Source organism: Taudactylus pleione, unplaced genomic scaffold, assembly GCF_031769625.1.
Source record: "Taudactylus pleione unplaced genomic scaffold, aTauple2 ptg000984l, whole genome shotgun sequence".
Lineage (NCBI taxonomy): Eukaryota > Metazoa > Chordata > Amphibia > Anura > Myobatrachidae > Taudactylus > Taudactylus pleione.
In genome coordinates, this window is record NW_028285385.1 from 217761 (window position 1) to 234425 (window position 16665).

General features: G+C 42.9%; 1 protein-coding gene across 1 annotated transcript in view; it reads right to left on the reverse strand.

Moving 5' to 3' along the window:
* The window catches only part of LOC148454553 (uncharacterized), a 171038-nt gene that overhangs the window by 32862 nt on the left and 121511 nt on the right, over positions 1-16665 (reverse strand). The window lies entirely within an intron of this gene.

Here is a 16665-nt window from a genome sequence, read left to right on the forward strand (position 1 = left end):
TGGCGCAGACTCAGATGTTACTATAATACGGGTGGTGCAGACTCAGTTGTTACTATATTACAGGTGGCGCAGACTTTGTTGTCACTATATTACAGGTGGCGCAGACCCCGTTGTTACTATAATACAGGTGGCGCAGACTCAGTTGTTACTATAATACAGGTGGCGCAGACTCAGTTGTTACTATAATACAGGTGGCGCAGACTCTGTTGTTACTATAATACAGGTGGCGCAGACTCCGTTGTTACTATAATACAGGTGGTGCAGACTCAGTTGTTACTATAATACAGGTGGTGCAGAGCCATTGTTACTGTAATACAGGTGGCGCAGACCCCGTTGTTACTATAATACAGGTGGTGCAGACTCCGTTGTTACTATGATACAGGTGGCGCAGACTCCGTTGTTACTATAATACAGGTGGCGGAGACTCCGTTGTTACTATAATACAGGTGGCGCAGTCTCCGTTGTTACTATAATACAGGTGGCGCAGATCCCATTGTTACTATAATACAGGTGGCGCAGACTCCGTTGTTACTATGATACAGGTGGCGCAGACTCCGTTGTTACTATAATACAGGTGGCGGAGACTCCGTTGTTACTATAATACAGGTGGCGCAGACTCAGTTGTTACTATAATACAGGTGGCGGAGACTCCGTTGTTACTATAATACAGGTGGCGCAGACTCAGTTGTTACTATAATACAGGTGGCGCAGAGCCATTGTTACTGTAATACAGGTGGCGCAGACCCCGTTGTTACTATAATACAATCGCGCAGACTCAGTTGTTACTAAAATACAGGTGGCGCAGTCTCCATTGTTACTATATTACAGGTGGCGCAGATCCCGTTGTTACTGTAATACAGGTAGCGCAGAGCCGTTGTTACTATACACTTCTATGCATCTTATCCAATGATCGTAACGATCAATCGTACACCATGTGACCACATCGTATGAAGAATTTCCAGGGAAGAATTACAAGGGCAATCGTACAACACATCTTACCAACTTTGAATCGCACCGTGTGTGGGCTGCATTAGGGAACCATCAAATGTTTGAAACGTTCAATGTGAAGGTAACTAAACATCGCATCAATAGAATTCAATGGTAAAACTATTTATATGATATGTACATACACAATAATAACTGCAGCTTGGTAGGCAGGGGGTGGGATTGGGGTCTGGAGTAACAACATAATACTGTGTACTCTCTAATGTGCGGATTCAGTCTTTGTATATAAATGAAGGGACATAAATAAGGGAACAAGAAACCAGTGACTTACAGTACAATACAATGCAGGACAAGGGTTATACACATTGCTGCATTAGTGATCAGAGTACTCAGATACACAACAAGGAATGTTATGTGCTCTAGTGGGGAGTGAGAGGTAGATGTAAGTATAAGTAAGGAGAAGCACAAGAGGGAAGAGGGCCCTGCTCGTCAGAGCTTACATTCTAATGGCTGTAGGATACACTACATACCCAGGATGAACCCATGAAGATTCCCTGATGCTGGCAGCAGACAAGGAGCCAGGGGAGACATAGGCCCTCATTCAGAGCCGGACGCAAGTGGCCGTTCGTACGTTCGGCGTACGTACCGAAATATGTTAATTTAAGCGCTCGCACGTAATTTCGAACGCAGCTAAACTTCCTCTCCAAAGTCTACCGACCCCTCCTCTAGCTAACGAGCGTGCCAAATAGCGAGCGTACATCCCCATTGTGGCTTGCAGGGAACGCTCGCACAAGTACAAACCGGAAGTGGGCCTGTCAGATTCCGATTACCTGCTCGTTTATTCTGCCTACCTCCCTCAATCGTATCATGCCAATCAATATATCAATTAGCTTAATTGCTCGTCAATTTTTTTTTTTTTTTGACATGCAATAAACTTTACTCTTGTCCGTGTTTGTGTTTACCCGCAGAATACGTACGGTTTAAACATTCACTTTTATTTGTCAAAATACATGTTTGAGCCAATTATCCATTTGTTTTCTGTGTTTTTACCCACGCATATTTTACTGGGTTCATTTCTTTATTTAAATTAGCTTACGCATGTCACTGCATCAAGCCTATCATAACTCGCAATAGATTTGTGTCCCTGTCGAACACATGACTCATACACTAACCAATAGAATTGGTCCTGTTAATTACCCAAATACATTAGCCAATCAAAATTATTTTCTGGTCTTTATTAAAATTGTTTTATGAAAAATACACCACTGCCATCATGAGAGCCTCGGCATTCACCAGGCGCGAGCTGATGGTCTTAACCGAGGTGATGGACAGGCGGATCACCAGCCAGCCTCCCCCCATCACCAATAGGGAAAAGTGTTCCGCATATGCGGAGGTACGTGGCCGCCTGCGTTCCTTTGGCTCACGCCAGATCGGCCAGCTGGAGCGCAGGTGGTCCGACCTGCAACGGCGGACACCCCGCTTGCTGGCATGCTTTCGCATGCAGATAGCGGAAAGTAAGTTTATTTGACTTTGGTTTTCATGTTTATCTTTGTGGCCCTAACTGCATGTGCATGTTTTCATGTATGGCCTATTTATTATTTGTACTCATATCTGCATGTGCATGTTTTCATGTATGGCCTATTTATTATTTGTACTCATATCTGCATGTGCATGTTTTCATGTATGGCCTATTTATTATTTGTACTCATATCTGCATGTGCATGTTTTCATGTATGGCCTATTTATTATTTGTACTCATATCTGCATGTGCATGTTTTCATGTATGGCCTATTTATTATTTGTACTCATATCTGCATGTGCATGTTTTCATGTATGGCCTATTTATTATTTGTACTCATATCTGCATGTGCATGTTTTCATGTATGGGCTGTTTATTCTTTGTACTCATATCTGCATGTGCATGTTTTCATTTTTTGGGGTTCAACAATTAGCGTTTAAGAAGGTGATGTTCTAAACTAACCTCAATTTTTTTCCCATCATTTAGGGGCAGAGCGAAGACTACGGCGTAATCGCCGTCAAAGACGGCGCTCTCGGCCCCTCTCCCTAACCCCCAGCCAAACATCCTCACCCCAAAATACCCTAAATTCCCCCTCCTCCCCAGCCTGCCCACACCCTGTCGTACATCCCTTTGTGCTACTTCCCCTCCATCCCAATTCCCCCTCCCCTCCAACCACCCCTCGGCGAAATCCGTCATCACCCCTCCCACCTCGTTGGGGAATGTGGCCACCTCCGAGGAGGACGAGGGAGTTGGTTCTGGGCCAGCCGTCATTTTGAACGGTATGTTTCCCTTTTATCCTTTTTTGTAGTTTAAAATGTTTTGATCTAATCCTGTGTCTGTGCCTTTTCCTTTATTTGGTTTCTCAAAAGTTTGGGTATATCTCTGTTTGTCTTTACCTTTTACTGCTGATTTCCCCATACACATATCCCACATGGCAAAACTTTTTTTGTTTTTTTGGGTGTCCATTTTTGTGTCCTTTGGTTTTTTGGGTTAAATGTGCTTTTGGTCACACTATTGTCATTTTTGTATCGCTCTGTTTTGCTTGTTTTTTCTGGATGTATTAAGCCCCACACTTTTCTAACCCACAGAGGACCAGAGGCGTTTGGCGGACCAAGCCGGGTGCATCCAAGTGATGCGGGCCCACGTGATCGGCATGCTGGTGGTCCTTGACCGTATGGCTGGGATCCTGCGTCCCTAATTTTTTTTTTTAAACCCTAATTATTTTTACTAATAAAAAAGTTAAAGTTAGAGTTCAGTCTCATTCCTTGTCTCCAAATCTTAGATTGTTTACACTGACATAAGTAGACTCTTGCAGCAAGTATTTGCAACTAATGTCACTAAGATTGTGTGTTGTAGATTTTTAGAAAACAGGCACATGACACAGCTAACAGTAACAATTGGCTTAGGGGTTTTTTTTGTGTTACATTTTTTAAATTAGTACATTTTACATGTTCCAATTTTGGGGGCAACCTGCTTAGCCCGAGATTCCAAAGCATACTGATTCTACATACCTTTTGGTGTTGGTTTTGACCCAGAAAGCATATTTAAATTTAGAGCAAATTGCAACATTACAGGATTAACCCTTAAGCAATTTTAACGTGGGTGAACCTGGTTACACTTGCTTGTAATGTTCAAGAAAATTTGCAAAATTACACTCTCAAAAATTTATTCAACACATAACAAAAAAAGCAAAGTGTTGGCGCACAAACAATACACACAGTGATAACAAAATGTACAACCCATCAAACACCATATGAAAAAAGTACAGAAAAATCAAGAACTGGTTGACGAATGAGCATGCCAACATGATTCCACAAATGTTGCGTTGCAATATTGGGTCCAGAATATATATCCAATGTGTCCCCATGAAGGTTTGTTTTGTATAGCAGGAAGTAGTCATCATTTCAGTCCCAAAGATTATGAAATCAAACAGAAGATGGGAAATAATAAACAAATTAATTAGATGGTCTTCCAAAATCCTTACCACATTGTGTCAAAGAACTTCTTTTGTGCCAATAATTACCTAAAATATCTGGCCACCACATCATCGCGTATGGCCCCCCACATACTGACCTCCGACCAACCTCGGGGGGTCATCCTCAGGCAAGGCATCCTCTGGCTGCATTGGGACACCACTCCTTATGGCGATGTTGTGAAATATCCCACACAGGACCACAATTTTCGAAACCATATCCGGCAAATACATGAGCTCGACACCAGAGCGGTGGAGGCATCTGAATCGGCCTTTTAAAAGGCCGATACAGCGCTCCACCACTTGCCTGGTGGCTGTAAGTGCGGAATTAAAATTACTTTGTGGCCCTGGTGTGGGAGCCAAATAAGGAGTGAGCAGCCAGGGCGTGCAAGGGTAGCCACTGTCTCCTGTGAAAAAGAAGTGACAACATCAGGATCACTGTGTATCAAGCTTAACATTGTTATGTACTAAAGGTCTCCACTTACCCAGAAGCCACGCATCACCAGCTTGTAGGTTGTTTAATTTTTGCCATATCCCTGATTGCCGGATGACGAATGAGTCATGTGCACTTCCGGGTAATTTTGCATTCAGGGACAGGATCTGGAGGGAGGCATCACATACCACCATTACATTCAGGGAGTGATAGTGTTTGCGGTTGCGAAAAATGGCCTCCAGCCGTGCTGGAGGCTGAAGTGGTATGTGAGTACCATCCACAACCCCTATGATGTGTGGGAAGCCAGCTATTTGGTAAAAATTGGCCTTGGCCACACTAAGGGCACCCATATCCAAAGGCATTTGAATAAAATGATGGAGGTGCTTGAAAAGGGCCTCCATCACTGCCCTCAGGATCCTGGAAAAGGAGGTTTGGGAGATTCCCGCAACTATTCCCACCGTTGTTTGAAACGATCCTGAGGCACAGAAATGTAACACCGCCATAAATTGCGTAAGTGGTGGTATTGCTGTAAGACTGTCAATTTGCCGCTCAAGATCACTCTCTATTAATGAGAGAGTGTCTATGATGATTTGGGGCGGAAGACGGTAGCGTCTTAACACCTCATCATCGGGCATTCCAAAAAGGGTGACACGTGTTCGATATATGTGGGGCCTTGCACGCCTACGATGCCTACGCCTGGGATGAGATTGAGGTTGGTCGGCTTCCGGGAGCATGGCCACAACAATCCGACCAAGATCAACCTGAAATGGCAAGAATTGAATGTCTGGTTTTTTTTACCGTAAAATTTGAAAAATCACTTATCTTTACGATACAATCCAATGATGCTTACATGCCGGGGTATTGTCATGATTTTCCAAGCCTAAAATGAAAAACAAACAAACAATGGAAAAATTTAGGGTGGCCATTTATGAATCTAAATTGGGTACAATCCAAAACATAAAAGGGGATAAACACACAGTTCGCCGAAAAGCAAAACGACAGTGCGCAGACTACCACAATTTGGGCCCCAAATTCTTAGTAAATTTCTAAGGGTAAATCACAAACAATTTAACTACAGAAAATAACCAGCCAAAAATGCGCTAATTAGTTCGCAATTACAATACAGAAAATAACCAGATAAAAATGCGCTAATTAGTTCGCAATTACAATATAGAAAATAACCAGATAAAAATGCGCTAATTAGTTCGCAATTACAATACAGAAAATAACCAGATAAAAATGTGCTAATTAGTTCGCAATTACAATACAGAAAATAACCAGATAAAAATGCGCTAATTAGTTCGCAATTACAATACAGAAAATAACCAGATAAAAATGCGCTAATTAGTTCGCAAGTACAATACAGAAAATAAACAGATAAAAATGCGCTAATTAGTTCATAGATTTAGGAATCACAAAACCAAAGGTTAAAACTGTAAGGTCAAACAAAGTTGAGTTAAACAAAACATGAACATTTAATAAACAAGTGAAAAAAAAAACTTACAAATAGAGGATATATGAGTCACCGGATAAAAAGGTCATTGGGGCAGAGCCAAAAGAAACCTACCAAAGGAGAATTGTTAAAAAATGAGCGACCAAAATTTATCAAAAAGAAGGATACACAAAGTGAACAAAAGGAAGACGGCCAAAAACTTACCAAAAAATTACACGACAAATACAACAACCACACCAAAAAAAGCGAACGGAAAGAAAAACTCAAAAAAAAGACACCGAAAAAAACGCCAAACAACGCCAAATATAATTCCCGCCAACAATCCACTCCGACCGATGTAACCTCCAACAACCAACACCCGCCACCTCGACTCGAGACGCCCAAAGCCATAAATACTGTTTATTTTCCCGCACAAATTAAGGAGGGATCATAGGAACGCACAATCAATGATGCGGACGAAAAAATAAGGACGCATGTATAAATACGTCACGACCCAAAAAAAACGTTCTGGTGTATTTCTTGTTTGGAGGTAAGAAATGGCTACAGATCAAGGAAACAATGGCCAAGAGTCGGCCGGTAAGTTTTTCAGGCATTTACAAGCAAGGATTATTTAGAAACATAATATAGTGAACGTTTGCAAGTTTAAATTTCTCAACATTTAAACAAATAGGTGAGGAGGATGACATGGAAGAGGCTGCTGGGCCCAGTATTCCGGGCAAAGCAGGGAAAAAGAAAAGGCAGCCACAATTCACAAGAAAGGAGATGGAGGTTTTGGTTCAGAAGTGTGTGGACATCCTGCCACAGGCAGACAGGAATATGGGTGCAAGCCAGAAGTGGAGAATGTGGGAGGAGATAGCCAGTGCTGTCAATAGGGTGGGTGATTATGTCCGTCTAGCCCGGGATGTCAAACGGCGGTAAGTAAAAACTTGACCCCCCTGAAACCAAAAAACAAAACAGGAATAATGGTTACTTTTTCACCCACAGATGGCAAGACTTTAAATATCGCCTGAAACAAAAAATGGCGGACAGGGCTAGGCATGCAAGGGGGACAGGTGGGGGTCCCACCCCTGTGTCATTGGAGTTGAATGATTTGGAAGAGCTGGCACAGGGGTGTGTGCAGGCTGTGGAGGTGTTTGGCGTGTCCAACATGGATACGGACATGCCAGACTTTGCGGCTCCTCATGTTGTCCCAGGTAAATATTGTGATGTAACCAACTCTGAAATGTTATTGTGCCAATATGTAGTTTCTAATGTGACTCTTTTCTCTTTTTTCTCACAGAGACACAGGCGGATGAGTCTGCTCCAGAGGGGAGCCTTGGCCGCAGAATTTCTGCTGGCTTTGCAGGGGAGGAACCAGTACATCCGGCTGAGGAACCTGCAGAAGCCAGTCCAGGGCAATCCCCCTCGCAGGCAGTGGCACTCCTCACAGAACTCAATTTTAAATCGGATTTCCATACGGAGATTCTGCAGAGGATGGACGCCAGTCTGCTACGGGTGGCTGAGGCCCTGGAGCAAAATGCTGCGGCCAACGTGACCATTGGTCAGGCCCTGGCGGAAAATACCAGGGCCAAAATCCGCATCGCCAATGCCCTGGAGCAGCTCGTTCGCCAGCACATGGTGGAGCCGACCTCCCTTCCTGCCGGAACATCAGGATCCTCCACCTCTGGCACAACATCAGCCAATCCTCCAAATGTGCCTAGCCCTGTGCCTAGTCCAGAGGCCACAACATCTGCCTCTGGACAGGCCAGCCCGATGACATCCCGGACCAGGTCTGGCGCCCACCTGCCCCCAGCCAAACGGGGGAAAAAACGTTGACAGCACTGGCTACTTTTCCCACACTCCTTCTGTGCTTGCCCCATATTCCTTTTTGGCCAAAACTTCCCTCTCCTTTCTTGTGAATTGTTTTTAATTTTTTGTTTTAAGTTTCCATACCTTTTATGTTTTGCCAAATTAAAATTTTTTTGGGAATAACACTGCCCAAAAAGTTTGGGCCAAAAATGGTCCGGAATATGTTTTTGGTTTCAAATAAATTTTTTAGAAATGTTCGACATTGTATTCTGACATTATTTTATAAATGGTTTAGAGTTAATCCTGGCCCACAAGGCAAAAACGACCTCCTAAAAAAAAGGGCTCTTTAAGGAACACTTTAAAAATTACATAAGGATGCAAATTCTCCTGACCAAAGCAAAATGGTAAAATACACACAAACATGATGACATTATTGTTACAATAGCACAAAAACAAAATTCAAAACAAAAAAAACATACCTACAAATGTACGCTAATTGATTGTGTAATCCAGAAATTAGCTATGATTTCCACCTGCGTACGGTTTTGTGCTAACCAAAAAAACTCGTTTCAAAACACATTACAAGCTGGGTTTCAATTCAAAATTGATTGTTTTTCTGACAAGCCGTGATTAATCGATGAAACATCGTGGAGGCCCGGGACGGAGGACAAGGCCATCGCCAATGTGGTCGAGTAATCCAGACCCCAAGCTGTGCGAGCAGTTTGAACGGAAAGAGGATCATCCAGTGACGTATGACTTGGTACGAACACATTTGACGTTCGCATCAGATAATGTATGTACGCCCCAAAAACGCCTCGCCACGCCTGCGTTTTTCCATCTCCACCCCCGTCACCGCCCAAAAACGGCCTGTTCTGTCAATCACATTTGACATGTCACTTCCTGTTCGCAATTTGACGAACGAGACAAAAAAAGCTCGCAATATGCCGTACGCACATGTGCAGTGTTACACCGACGCATGCGCGGTTTCTCAACATCGGAACGCAACGAGCGTACTGCTGTTAACGAGCGGCTCTGAATCAGGCCCATAGCTATTAGCAATGAAAAAAAACAAGCCACCATTGGAACACCATTGAATGATTACCACCCGATGGTGACAAACAATCGAAGGCCGCCATCGATTGATAAAAACCACTACCATAAAAACAAACATTGATGGTGAGTAAACATCAGTTGTCAGTGTCCATCCCTAGTGTGACAGAAAGGGAGAAATTACAGCCTCCTCGTATGAAGCTGCTCAGGGCAGAGAGGAGCCTGGGAGTCCTGCACAGAGCCAGCTCTGCTCCTTGGCACAATCTGCATACACGGTGGGGATACATGCACCCTCACCACTACCGTGCCTTCTCTATCACTGCACATTGTGACCAGATCTGAGGGCAGGGTTACCACCCTTTCATTTTATGGGTTCCTAATCAGGGGACATGGCCCAAAGCACAGTGTTTGTTTCTATTTGTTATTTACATCCATAGCTCCGGGGAAAGATCGCTGTAATAGAGGCTTAGCCAGTGAGAGCATACGCTACGGCACTGTTTGAAATAAAGTTTAGTTAATGAACGATTTTAGTAAACGATTTTCTACCTTGAAAGAATGAACTAAAATCGTTTACCAAAGTTGTTAATTTACTATGTTCATTTAAATGTAATGAACGATTTTTATGAACTACAAACGATTTTTGCATATTAACTTAATGAAAATCGTTGAGTTGACAAGTCTGACTGAACTACAAACGTGAACGTGCATGAACGATAATCGTTCAAAAAATCGTTGTGTGTGTATGTGCCTCTACAGTTGACAATAACCTTGAGGATAGAGGAATAAAGTATCAATTTGTGTATGTAACAGAGGCCCTGATTCAGGGCCGTCCCTCTGAACTTCAGAGCGGCCTCCTGGCCGCTCACATAGCTGTGGGTGACCACCCACAGCTATAGCGAGCGGCCAAAAAGATGGTCGCGATGGTCAAGACCATCGCGACCATCGGGCTTGCGACGAGACCCCTGCAGTAGGGTCGCGCTGCCGCAAGCCCAGGAGTGCTTTTGGCTCTATCATGGGAACGCCTCCGTCTGGTCAGCAACGCCCCCGGCATGCCCACCAAAGGGGGCGTGCTGTCACTCACCATCGACAGCACGCCCCCTTTGTAGCGAGACCCATAGCGACGGAGTGCCCGTCGCTATCCGGGTCTTGCGCATGCGCACTGGGCCAACATCGACCCACTTGCAAGCGCTCGCGAGCGGGTCTGAATCAGGCCCAGAGTAATCTTCGCTGAGCAATCAATATTCTTCCCCACAAAAACTGATGGCATACTAATATAGAGACCATAATATCTCCCTGAATCACAATTAGTGACTGGGAAAAGGTGTCAGTTATTACTATTGCAGAATAACATCAGTACTATGGGCCTGATTCAGAGCCGCTCGTAAGCGGCCTCTCGTTCGCTCAGAGCGATGTTTGCCCAACTGCGCATGCGTACGGATCGTAATACGCATGCGCGAACCAGTCAGTGCGGTCGAAATTCATGTGCTCGCAATATAGCGAATGCCTGATAATTTGAGTGACAGAATGAGGCGTATGTGGGTGGTAACGGGGGAAGGTGCTTGAAAACGGGGAGTGGAGATCCGAACGCAGGCATGCTTAAAGGTCAAAACGGGCGTTTTATGGGTGTGCATAATTAAAACAGCAGCGTCATTGACCACGTCACTGGGTTATTTTATAGCCAGAACTGCTCGCAAAATTGTGGTAGCAAAAACCAACCACAAGAATAGCGAGCAGCTCATACCCTGGTCGATGTACTCGATTAATCTAATAAATAGCGGACATGACGTAGGATGCGAGCGGCCAGGGGGCGTAGTTTCCCAAAAAACGACCGCAAGTTTTGTTCGCTCGTTCAGACCTAGAGGCGTGAACAGACGGCAAAGAGCGAACGGGTCATTTGAATAGCCACCCCTATTTTCTGGACGAGCGAGCGCTAATTGCATCCAGCTCTGAATCAGGCCCTATATTAGTAAAGTGATATAGATAAGAGACTGCTTACAAACATACTATGACACATTGATATAGAGATCGAGAACGCCATACAAATAAGGAGATACAGCCGATAAATACTATTTAATAATCTCACTCTGTCACCATCTATAGCAGAACAATAGCAATACTGTATAAATTGAGAAATACAGATGGAAACCATTATTACATAACTAATTTCTGCTATTATACTAAACAACAAAATATTTACACAAAATTTATGATATTTCCTCTCTAAATTATAAAGAGGATTCAATTATATGATCGTCAATTCTCAAACACTGGTGAAATAAATCCTACTGAATATGGATTAATTGATATCCTACTGCAATTTAAACACTGAAGCTGCATACACACACAACGATTTTTTGAACGATTATTGTTAAACGATATCATTTAACGATAATCGTTTGAAAAAATCGTTCACTTTCTGAGTCAAACAATGAACGATAATCGTTCATGCGCATTCACGTTTGGAGTTCAGTCAGACTTGTCAACTCAACGATTTTCATTAAGGGAATAGGCAAAAATCGTTTGTAGTTCAAAAAAATCGTTCATTACACTTTAAAAAATCTGACAGATAATCGTTCATAAAATCGTTCATAAAATCGTTGGTAACAAAATCGTTGTGTGTGAATGCAGCTTAACCCATACATTTGATATTTTTGAAGTGCTGTTAATAGATTATTATTAGTCCGACGGCAGCAAGGACATTCTATTAATCTATATTACCTTTTTCTTATATTCTATAAACACATCTTTATACTACCTAATCATCTTTAATTTTAAAATATTTCGCCCTAAAATTATCTTAGTTGGACAATTATATTTAAATAATAATAAATAAAGATTTAACATTTTAGATATATTTTTCCAGAAAACTCTTGAAGGAATTTAAATACAGAATTAAATAGTGCATTTGACATTTAAATCTTGCCTTGTTTTCTTAGTTGCTTTAAATATTGTTTTCAAGATTGTCGAATAGCAGCCCCATAGATACATTACTTGATATATGTAATAATATACCATGGGGAATTATTAGAACCTTCTAACAAACACAGTAAACTCTGGTTTTGTAGTTATTAGCATTATCGGTGCGGGACCATCTTTTGTTTGAATATCAGGCCAACCATGGTTACCAAGTCACTAATAGAGGTGGGCACCTGGGAGTGTCGGTGTAACCCCCTATACACGGATCAGGTCCGCTTCCTCAGGCAAATTGCATCAAGTATGTGTCTTGGAGGTCCAGGACTCTTGGCCATGAGAGGACCATTGGTGTGACCTCCAGCAATGCCGTGTGGTGGTCACTGAGCAGCCCTATGAAGCTGCGTCAGAGGAACTTCTAAGAAACAGTGACCAAGACTCTATGGCTCTGGGAATGAGGGGACTTAGTGGTCACTCTTTGTTTTTTTATGGGCAATGTGATAGAATACTGGACAGCATTACTAATTCACAGCACAAGGGGTCATTAATTAAATTACTGAACAAGGCTATGTCTGTGTGGATTTTTTATGTTCTCCCTGTGATTGCATTGGTTTCTACCATGTGCTCTGGTTTCCTCCCACTCTCCAAAGACATACTGGTAGGTTAGTTGGCTTCAGTGTGTGCACGTGTGTCTGTATGGGCTGTCCATGTGGTAGGAAATGTAGATTGTAAGCTCCACTGGGGCAGGAACAGATGTGACTAAATATTCCCTGTAAAGCGCTGTGTAATATGTGCGCACTACATACATAACTGGTAAGAAATTGCTTCTAATCATTATATTTATTTCTAGATTTCTGTGCAGTGAGGAGTCAGATCCTTGTTACTAGACGTCACGTGAGGGTGAGACGTGTCCTGTATACATCACTGATCACTGAGGATGGACAAGGACAGGAGTCACATGACTGAGAGGATACTAAATCTCACCCTGGAGATCATCTACCTGCTGACTGGGGAGGTGAGAGGGAATCTGGGAGTGTCACAGTGACATCACTTATATCTATAGTAATAATACAGGGACATGACTGGGGAGGTGAGAGGATCTGGGAGTGTCACAGTGACATCACTTATATCTATATCTATAGTAATAATACAGGGACATGACTGGGGAGGTGATGGGATCTGGGAGTGTATGTAGTGATAGTGTATTTTCTAATACACAGGGTTACATAGTAGTGAAGAAGACATCTGGTGAGTATGAGAAACCCAGCAGCCATCCCTGTGTGTCAGGAGGACTGAGCAGGACCCAGAGCCCCATCACAGTGCCTCCACCTCACTCACTGATACATGAGAGACACAATGACCAGAAGATCCTGGAACTCACCAACAAGATCATTCAGCTGCTGACTGGAGAGGTGACTGCTGGGAATGGGACATTATACAGTAACACCAGGGGATGTGTCTGGGTGATGACTGTAGAGGTGACTGCTGGGAATGGGACATTATACTGTAACACCAGGAGATGTGTCTGGGTGATGACTGTATCATTGTGTGTGTGTCAGGTTCATATAAGGTGTCAGGATGTCACTGCCCATGTCTCCATGCAGGAGGGGGAGTATATAGAGGAACACAGGGGTCTGTACAAGGACGTGATGATGGAGAACCACCGGCCTCTCACATCACTGGGTAAGAGGAGACTGTCATTTATTGTACAGGGGAGAGCAGGTATGGGGGCCCCCTATATACACAAATCACCTGAAAATCACATATACAATGTACTCAGTCACTGTGTGTCTCCTACAGATGGACCCAGTAACAGAAATACCCCCAGTAAGATGTCCCCGTCCTCTTTATTCCCAGGAATATACAGAGGAGAATCACAGGACCCCACAGGTAAATGGTATTTAGGGTCTCCCAAATATGCCTAAGTGACTGTTCATTGTGTGATGTATAGAATGTATATGTTTATGCCCTATATTTTAAAGATCAATGCTTTTTCTAGCCTTTTTAAATATCGTGCATAAACACTGGGTGAAACATTGATATCAGACATTATTATAGTGTTATTTTATTATTTAGGTTGACTATCTGATATTAAGGCAGAAGATACAGACGTAGAAGTAGAGCCATATGTGACTGTTATAAAGACAGAAAATATAGAGGGAGATGAAGAGATAGAAGACTTATATGGAGAAGAAGAAGCGTATAAGACTGATATGAAGGCAGAAGATACAGAGGGAGAAGAAGAGAGGTATGTGAATGTTAATAAAGCAGAAGATATAGTGGGTGAAGAAGAGACGTATGTGACTGATATAAAGGCAGAAGATATAGAGGGAGAAGAAGAGACGTATGTGACTGATATGAAGGCAGAAGATACAGAGGGAGAAGAAGAGACGTATGTGACTGATATGAAGGCAGAAGATATAGAGGGAGAAGAAGAGACGTTTGTGACTGATATGAAGGCAGAAGATACAGAGGGAGAAGAAGAGACGTATGTGACTGATATGAAGGCAGAAGATACAGAGGGAGAAGAAGAGACGTATGTGACTGATATGAAGGCAGAAGATACAGAGGGAGAAGAAGAGACGTATGTGACTGATATGAAGGCAGAAGATATAGAGGGAGAAGAAGAGACGTATGTGACTGATAAGGCAGGAGATACAGAGGGAACAGAAGAGACGTATGTGACTGATATGAAGGTAGAAGATATAGAGGGAGAAGAAGAGACGTATGTGACTGATATGAAGGTAGAAGATATAGAGGGAGAAGAAGAGACGTATGTGACTGATATAAAGGCAGGAGATACAGAGGGAAAAGAAGAGACGTATGTGACTGATATGAAGGCAGAAGATATAGAGGGAGAAGAAGATACGTATGTGACTGATAATGAGGCAGACGATATAGAGCGAGAAGAAGAGACGTATGAGATGGGTGAGAAGCAGTGTAAGGAGAAGGAAAACTATACAGATATCAGCACAGGTGAGTAATAAACACTTATTACAGAAAACAGCCAAATATTCTCCTTGCTTAGTCACTTTATCAGGTGGTAACAGGATACAAAACAGACTGACATCTTGGATAAAAGTAGATGTTTATCAGATCTAATGAAATCTCATAAAAATAACAGTACCCCCAGGTGAAGGTACTGAGAGTACACACGGCATACAGATGCTCTTATAATTTAAGATATTACACACACATCTATAATGAGATGACTGACGGGGCTCTCTTTATACATTTGTTACTCACAGCTGTAAAATCTTACACATGAATCACTCGGGATGTTTGTACAGTAATCCCCCCGATTTACGGTGGCCGACTTAGCGCTTCTTTTACAGATCTCTTTTTTTATTTTATGGCATGTGTCTGTTTTGCCCTTAAAAAAAAATAATTGGATGTTACACTCCAGGCTGGACGAGCATAATATTGTACTGGTGAAGCTGGATTTAGTTTACAAGTGAAGAGAGCTGGTAACACGATTGGAGAACGGTGTGGTATATAACGTTGACATTCATAACAAAGTGAGAATGTCAACATGGTTTGAATATTGACATTCATAATGCCGACATACTTAGCCTATCGACATTCACTATGTGGACACTGCTGAAATATCGACATGATAGAATGTTAACCGTCCCTGGTGGTCTAATGGTGACTTACCTGCTCCCGGCGGCATATCCAGAGGTGACTTCCGGATGTCAGCAATAATGTATGCAGCGGGTCCAGTACAGACATCTGATGGAGCGGTTGTTCAAGACTCAAAGCAGTTCTCTCCATTGCCTTTGCCCAAGGTGGCACATCTGAGATCCCTAAGGTCCCGGACCTTTCCTCCAAAGAAAAACCTCTGCCCTTCTACCACTTTGGTCCATCTTGGATAAAACCAACTGAGTATGAGCTACTCAGTTACTCTAGCTGGACATGAAATTCAACAGTTTGAATTTAATAGAAGCTATGGAAAGAGCCAAAGACCTAGCCCAAGTTGGTTCTACTCCAGGGCCATCGGGGGCCTCCACAGCCAGTTTCGGATCACAGGCATCCTTGGAAACAGCACAGCCACCATGTAGTTTAGCCTGATAAAGAGTACAAAAAGGAACTACATTTTCCTCCACCAGGTTTTGCCTTGGAAGTTCTTGCTTCTCAGATATAGTAATACATAGAAAACACAAAAGTATCATAAAACACAATATTATACTGAGTAATTACATAGCGTACATACAGAGAAAACACAATAAATATCTGCATAGAAATAATAAGACTTTTCAGATACTTATCCCAGATTTACGTCCATGTGTGCAGTCCCTGAGAGGAGCTTTCCAGCAGTCATCACTTGACCCTCTTTCCAGTTATTGGACTGTGCCATGTGCTGCATCTCTTCTGGGCTGCCTGATGGTCAGCCTAACCTCCGTGTGTTACCCTTTTGGTCAAGGGTAGACCTTGGGTACATCTGCTGGCTACCCTAACCTTTTCAGAGAGGAGACTGTTGCCGTGGATCCAGCCACCCCTCTTTCACTAGGCAGGGTGGCCCTGTCCACATTATACTTTGTGGTCCCGGCTGATGACATCTATATTGGCCAAAAGCTGACTTTACCATATAGAGC